The 7,724-nt window shown below is 32.4% G+C and overlaps 1 protein-coding gene across 8 annotated transcripts in view; it reads right to left on the minus strand.

Moving 5' to 3' along the window:
* Nucleotides 1-7,724, minus strand: part of LOC128884699 (rho GTPase-activating protein 32) — a 238,015-nt gene that overhangs the window by 224,759 nt on the left and 5,532 nt on the right. The window contains exon 1 of one of the 8 annotated variants that reach the window (XM_054138273.1): nucleotides 1,801-2,061. The exons of the other annotated variants lie outside the window; for them this stretch is intronic. The gene's annotated coding sequence lies outside the window, so the exon portion shown is untranslated. Of the gene's footprint in view, nucleotides 1-1,800; nucleotides 2,062-7,724 lie in introns of those variants that run through there. 8 annotated transcript variants of the gene reach the window in all.

The following is a 7,724-nucleotide window of genomic DNA, read 5'->3' on the forward strand; positions in this document are numbered from 1 at the left end:
CAACTTTAAAAAATTGATTGTATTTGTTGAATAGATAATACATTTAGCTGTAATATCCATCATAAATAAATAGAGCTCGGCATATAAGTCTGTATATGCCGAGCTAAGAGAGCGAGAAGTGAGAAAGCACAAAAAATGTAACCCTCTCCCACTTCTATATGTGTGCGAGAGAGTTCGGCTTTCGAGAAAAAGCAAACGGATGGTTAGACGAATGTTGTCCTCGCTTAACAGCAGTCTAGTGGCAAAGTGTGTTATATATATTCAAAGTGTATCGTATATTTGAAAATGTGTATTGTTGTACACTTATAATAAGTACATTTATTTTTCTCGCAACCCGTGTTCTTTTATTTAACAGTATTACATTAAATAGTGCAAAATGTTCCTGTTGTATTTACTTTTTGTATAGCTTAATGTTTAATTTTAATGGTAGTATAAATGAACTAAACCTGTGGTTATTGATACAGTTATGTTCTTCACTGTAGAATAGACTTTTTTATCTCTTATCCATTTAGAACCAGTCTGCGATTTAAAAGAGAATTGTCTACACCATTATATGGTACTTTAGGCTGATAACTCCTCCATACTTTTACTAGGTACACTGAAAGTCCTATCCTGTTTCCAAAAAGTGAACATTGTAAGCAGACAACCAACGATACAGTGAATAAATTTCAGAAGCTGAACATTTGAATTAAAAATAAAGTAAATAAAGTATTAAGGGGGGGGGGGGGGCACACTTGAGCCCAAGTATTAAGTGTTTCTTGGATCTTTTTTATTTTATAGAAAAGAATTTATTTAAATTTTGTACAATTTGGAGAATCTTTTAGGTATATTTCAAAGTACAATTAATGATTCTTTTAATTTATTTCAAACAGTAATTTTTGAAATATCGATAATCATAATTCAAAAACTGATTGACCGGTGATTGTCAAACTTCACATACGTCTACTTTATTTAAATGTCTTAAATATAAACTAAAAAATTGGAATCGTATCATTAAAGTATGTTTATTATAGCATAAAACTCCCCAAAAATGACGAAAATTAAATTGAACCAGGGAACAGCTTATATCACAAAGATTTCTGTGCGAAATGAATTGTAAAATTGATCAAATGTAATCTGTAGCATACGTAAAATATTACAAGAATATTCCAAGAAACGCTTAATACGCCACTGTGAAGTTAGCATCTCATTTTCAAAAAATCAAATTTTCAGCACTAGTTCTATTTGCACCCACGATAGTTCTATAGTACCTGAAAATTTTTAAAAATAGTTCCGCCAAAATACGAGAGAAACAGCATTTTGAAAACATGAGGTGCTAACTTCACATGACCTGAAATTTCAACTACGCACAAATTTTTTATTGTTGAATTGGGGGCTAAAAGCCATTAGAACTTTCGATAGAACTCTTTGGGGTGCCAATGAAACTCTCATCAGAACTTTGGAATTTTCAGAAAATTTCATTTTCATAGAACTATTGTGGTGCAAATATAACTGGTGCTGAAAATTTGATTTTTGCAAATAATGTGCTAACTTCACAGTGGCGCTTAATACTTGGTCTGGAAATGTGATTTCTCCCCTTTTAAAATATTTCCACCAAATTATATTCAAAATAATTCAAAATTCTAGAAAATCATCGAGAATGAAGTACTATTTTTGTAAACTAAATTAACGCTTATATTAAATATAATATTAACGCGATATTAAATAACAGCGGCAATAAATTCCTTGAACGTGGGGCACCGCGATATAGTCGGTCAGGACGGCTGGATTCGGTGAACGGACAAAGAAAAGTGAAAATACCCGAGGATAATTAATTTCCACGGATGCCCCGTAGCTCCGATCTTATCTTGCGAATCGGGAACACGGCGAAGCAGATGAAAGTTTCACGAACAAGCAACACACAACGGCGACTAAAGAGCGCCGTTTACCGGTGTTGTGCGAACCCGAAGGCGGTCAGGTGAATTTACTGTTTTAAAACCGACGACCTTGTCACGGCCTACCAGCCCATACAGGTATAATGATTCTCTTGAACTTTAATCGAAGGAAAGTGTTGGTCTCATCAAGCCAAGATCATCGTCGAGGAACGAACACCCCCGGGGATTATTCTTCAACTGAAGAACTTGGTTCAATCATCGTAGGTTCAATTACATTTCTTTTGGGCCTTAAGTACTCCAGGGTAATTTGATGCTTTTGAAAATAATTAAAGCAGTGCTTCTGGATAATGCTGAATTTGTTGTATGAGGTGCAGAAATTAATTGTAGGGCTTTGTATATGAACATTTGCGCCTCTAATTGTAAGTAAAAATATTTGGTGGTCATTTTGTTACTAGACTGTGCATAAATATTTGTCTAGGTAATGGTATGCTTAACTATATCCCCACGTAACTAGTGAGCCTTAAATGATCAATTTTTCCCCACTTACAAATTCTATCTAACCGAATTTTATTTTTCGAGGTTCAAATGCACGAATACGTAAAATATACAAAATAAAATACACGTTGCAACATCTAAAAGATAAAACATACTCCAATTTACATTTCTGTTCTTCATATATCTACATAAAAAGATGAATTATTATATTTAATCCAATAGCCAATAAATGTCTGATATGTTCTTTTCATTTTCTTGGGAAGTATATCTCATACTGCTATAATTATTTGATTCTTACGTTTTAATAGCAATCTGATATTTGATTATCACTTTCTTGATAACTACAGTGGGTGTAGAATGTATTCGTACATCGATCAATTTCCCAAAAAACTTTTGTGTGAAATTGTAGTTTATTAACTCCTTTTTTAATAATCAATGATATTCTATATATTCTCGGAAATCTCTAGAATATAGAAGAAACAACAATTACTAGTTTATATAATTTGCGAAATTAACGAGAAAATACAAAAAATCTATATTAGAAATATAGAAGCAATAAGTATTCGCACGGTTCTTATGACGAACAATTTACAGTAGAATTTGTAACATAAGCACATCAGTTTATTGCCTCGTGGGAATTAGAAAACATTAAATTTCCAGTAAAAAATACTTAAAAAATACTCTAATAACGGAGTGAAAGAAGATCCTACCCTGAATAACATCGACATTTATGATAGTTAATGTAATGCCTAGAAGAGTCGCAGTAAATATAAAATCAAAAAGAAATCCCACGAAATATTAATTATTTATAAATTAATGTAAATTTCGTTTTTTTTTTTAAAACGAAGTTTTAAAAATTGAACACTTGTACAAGTACTTATTGCTTCCGTATTTCTCTCGATTTATTGTTTTCTCTAGTTGATTTCTCACTTATACAAAATACCTAATCTTTTCGTACTCTATCTATTCTAGAGATTTCCAAGAATATGTAGAATATAATTGTTTATAAACAAAAGTTAATAAAGTACAATTTCACTAGTTTTTTTAGAAATTGATCGGTGTACGAATAGTTTCTACACCCACTGTATATCTCGTGCTGCTACAATTATTTGATTCGTATTAGTAGGCAAACTGATTGATGATGTCGAATAGAAGTGTACTAGAAATCTAATAAAAACCTATTCATGTGACGCTAATGTGTTAGACGTTAAAGAAACTTTCACAAGGCACGAAGGAAGAGCGATTATACTAAATTGGCGTGATAAAAATAACAAGCATAATCAAGACTTATATCAATATAATATTACACTAACTACAGGAAATGCTGTATAATTAACACTGCCTTCTGTAGTTACTAACTTTCCATATCAATTTAGATACCAACTCGGAAAGAATTTCTACAAAATATATAAAACGCCCATTAATTTCAAAGAAAAATGTTTCCACGCACGAATATTCGCATCGTCCAAGCCCAAGTCTATTTCAAAGAAACATGATCGTCGTTAAGGGAGTAATCCAGTTCAGACCTGTTTAAAATCGATTTTCCTCGTTTGCAGACTCTCACAACCTGAAGTTTTAAAAATACACTCCCTGAAGATTTGATTACCATTTATAGAAATAACAGAGTTGGAAGCATTGTCTTCAAACCACTATCATTATGCTAATCTTTTTCTAATTCGAGCTACAAACATCCTCGTATACATAAATAATTTTTTTCTGTGTTTTATATTCAGGTCACCGGAGAAGTGTTCAAATCATGCCAACCGTGAACGCGGTGCTTTCTTACAAGGTTTCTTTTTCAAAACTATGCAATATTTTTCTCTGGACAAAATTTAAATAACTACACAAGGTGTGTATAAATAACTACGCAAAATTTCAAACCAGTAACATAAACAGTTTTCATGGAATACAATTCTACGAACGCCCTTGCTTTTCCATACCCAAGGTGGAATAACTCCGTAAGAATGTTCTGTTTGCTGCTTGTAAAACAATGATCGCCAGATCAGAATCACAATAAACGAATCTCAATGTTTATTATGCCTCGAACCTCGAGTCAAGGCATCTTGATCAATGGCCAATTAACGAACGGTCTTTCACGGAGAAACGTTTTTCATGGTAAATGATACATCCGGTTGCACATTCACGAGCGAAACGGACAGTCGTTCCATCTTCGTCGTTTTTCTTTTGTTTTTCTACGTTTTTTTTTTTTTTTTATTTCAACGAAGAGCGTGCAGCAGTAATACGGTCGAGGAACGACGAAAATAAAAGTGTAACAAAGCCGCAAGTAAAAAACCTATGCTGCATCCGCTACCATACGTTCGGATCTTAAATATTCGCGGGAAACATACAATTGGATACAGTTAATTAAAATGTCGGTCGAATAAAAAATCATCGCGCGAGTGTCATCCGCGACAGAAACGTGTTTTTCAAGTCTTGTTTGCGATACTAAGAAAGAATCTTCGGGTAAAATAAGAAATATCTGGAGAGTATGAAATACTTCTGCCATAAATTTTGGAGAGGAGCTATCTTTCCTAACATTCACTTTTATTAAAAGTTGGAAAGTGCAATGGCGTCGAATAAAAGTTCATGTCCCATAGCTATTATTGTTAAACTATAACATTTTCCTTTTTCAGAAAATACGTTTTACAATTATAAGTAGAAACAAATCATTGTATATAATGTTTATAACAATTTTTCAATTACAAACGTTACAATTACAGAACGTCTTACAATTATAAGTAGAAACAAATCACTGTATATAACGTTTTTAGCATAAATCTCTTGTTTGTAAATAGTTGTTCAATATTTTTAATCGCGAATACTCTACGTTTATATATCATTTATACTTATGATTATAACGATACGGATTAAATCAATACAATGGTAATTAATACATGTTTCTTTTGAATCATTTTTATAATATTTTGATACTGCTTCTGTTTTTAGTTTCCTCACGTGTTAAATTTCTGATTAATAGACTGTGGATTTTATGCATTTATGATATACACTATTATAATAAATACATGCTAAATATAACCAAACAGTATGTTATGCAAAATAAAATAACAATATTAGTATAATAATTGAAGAATATATTAAACATCCATTACTTATATTTTATATATTATTGTACGTCATCAATTTATAATATCCGCAGTATACTGATTGATCTTACAATTAGAATTTATATTCTGAAGAGGATCTCTCAATTCCCCACCCTACTGACGATAACATCCCTCTAGTGGAATAAAAGAATCTGAACTCCAGTCTGGAAAATCTGAAAGCTATTTTGAATTAGTATTGAATAATTGTTTTAAGTGTAATTGAAAAAAGTGTCAAATTAATAGTAGAGGAATGATACGTAGCATTACCGAAGAAAATAAGCGTGAAATTTCTAATCGTTCCTTATGCGATTGACACTGAGAACTATAGTTGGGCATTCCACAGTTCTTTCGATGTTAAATTCGATCGATAAATTCGAATCCCTAGAAGTTGATTCGATCCAAGCGTGTTTGGGCATCCGATGTCGTGCAAGTCAAAACTGGAAAATGTTTGCTAGAGAACTATCTTTCTTCAACAAACAAGAAAACAATGAATATCCGTCTTCTACTTGAAACGAACGAATATTTATTACTAGTAGCAAAAAGTGATGAATACTGTCATTAAATAAAAATAATAATTCAAGTTGCGGGGTAAAATATTCCATAGTTAAGAAATAAACAAAAGTTTCAATGCCGTAAATAAGGAATGTATACTCAGGTTGCATTCGTCACCTATTATTCGAGTGAAGTGTTGCCCATCTTCGATCGCAATCGAACCGACCAATGTTTCTTGTAATCCGAGAAGCTTAAATAATACGAGTAAACAAATTACTCGAATAGTGTGAAAGAATGTTCGCGTACTCGGACAAGTCTAATAGAAGCGGAATTGTTTTCGAAAGGTAAACAATGAATTCTGTTTTCAAACTAATCGTAGAGTACAAATAATGGAACCCACTCACGGTACTACTTACTGTTAGACAATGAAGTTACTCAGCTCAAGTTTCGACATATATTACTAGATGCTCGCTCAGTTTCAGTTTACAACGACGCGATGGATAAGATGCCGGTCGAAGGTGCGCATAAAGCTATCGAACGAAGCAATTTGTCTCACTTTAGAAAAATGTATATATTCCACGCTTGTACGCGAACAAGTGACTCGACGTGCATCGATGGACATTGACGCTGCCCCCTAGCGCGTAGCCTTCGCTACCACGGCCGCTCCAGCGGTATACGCGCGCTCTGATTGGTCAGGGTTTTCGCTTAATATCTCCTTAACGAAGCCCCATCCGACATTTTTGCAAAGGAAATTGTTGTTCAGAATCGTCTCAGCTACCCCCCATTTCCGGCTCCTCCCCGACTTTTGGGACACCCTGTATAGTATATGTATATACATTTTATATTATAGTATAATACATGTGTAAAAGCATGTATTTGTTAAAATAACGTATATACAAATTATTACTATTTCATATATATATATGAAAAAATATTCTTTTTGTTTTTTAAAATATCAGCTTAAATCGTACCTATTATATATATGTATATATATATATACAGGTAAATCGTACCTATTATATATATGTATATATAATAGGTACTTAAGCTGATATTTTAAAAAACAAAAAGAATATTTTTAGAGAATGTAATTAATAAATAATAATGTTCATTCATTTTTATTAAAACACGGTGTCGATTTGTGGCATCTCGAGTTACAAAGTACGTTATTTTTTTAAGTACCTATTTCTTTTGCTAATTAGTTTCGAATAAATAATTTATGTTTCTACGACTATTGTTGTATTACCTACTCTACACTTAAGAACGCATGATTTACTAAATTAATAATTTTAATATCTAAACAATGTTATTCCATCTTTTCACTAAAACAGTCAAGGGATTTGATCAAATCATATTATTTCATCTTTACACTAAAACAGTTAAGGGATTTGATCAAATCACTTACTTTATTTAGGGAAATGACCTCACAGAGTTGTTATTTTAACACTTGGCATGCGGGCATACTTCGCCGCCGAATTACGCGTGCAGCGGACATTTGTTAGCGGGTATCCACCACAAATCTACTAAATACGTATTTTTACGTGACCCGCGCTCTAGTGACAGACTGCAAAAAAACATAAAAATACGTTGCCCGTATGCCAAATGTTAACATCTCCCGTGAATTGATCATCTACCTTAGGGATTTGATCAAATCTCTATTTTTATCATTTCCCTGCGACATATATACAAAAAACTTTTGTATGAAATTGTAATTTCTTAATTTCTTTTTTTATAATCAATGATATTTTATATATTCTCA

This window comes from Hylaeus volcanicus, chromosome 2 (genome assembly GCF_026283585.1).
Source record: "Hylaeus volcanicus isolate JK05 chromosome 2, UHH_iyHylVolc1.0_haploid, whole genome shotgun sequence".
NCBI lineage: Eukaryota > Metazoa > Arthropoda > Insecta > Hymenoptera > Colletidae > Hylaeus > Hylaeus volcanicus.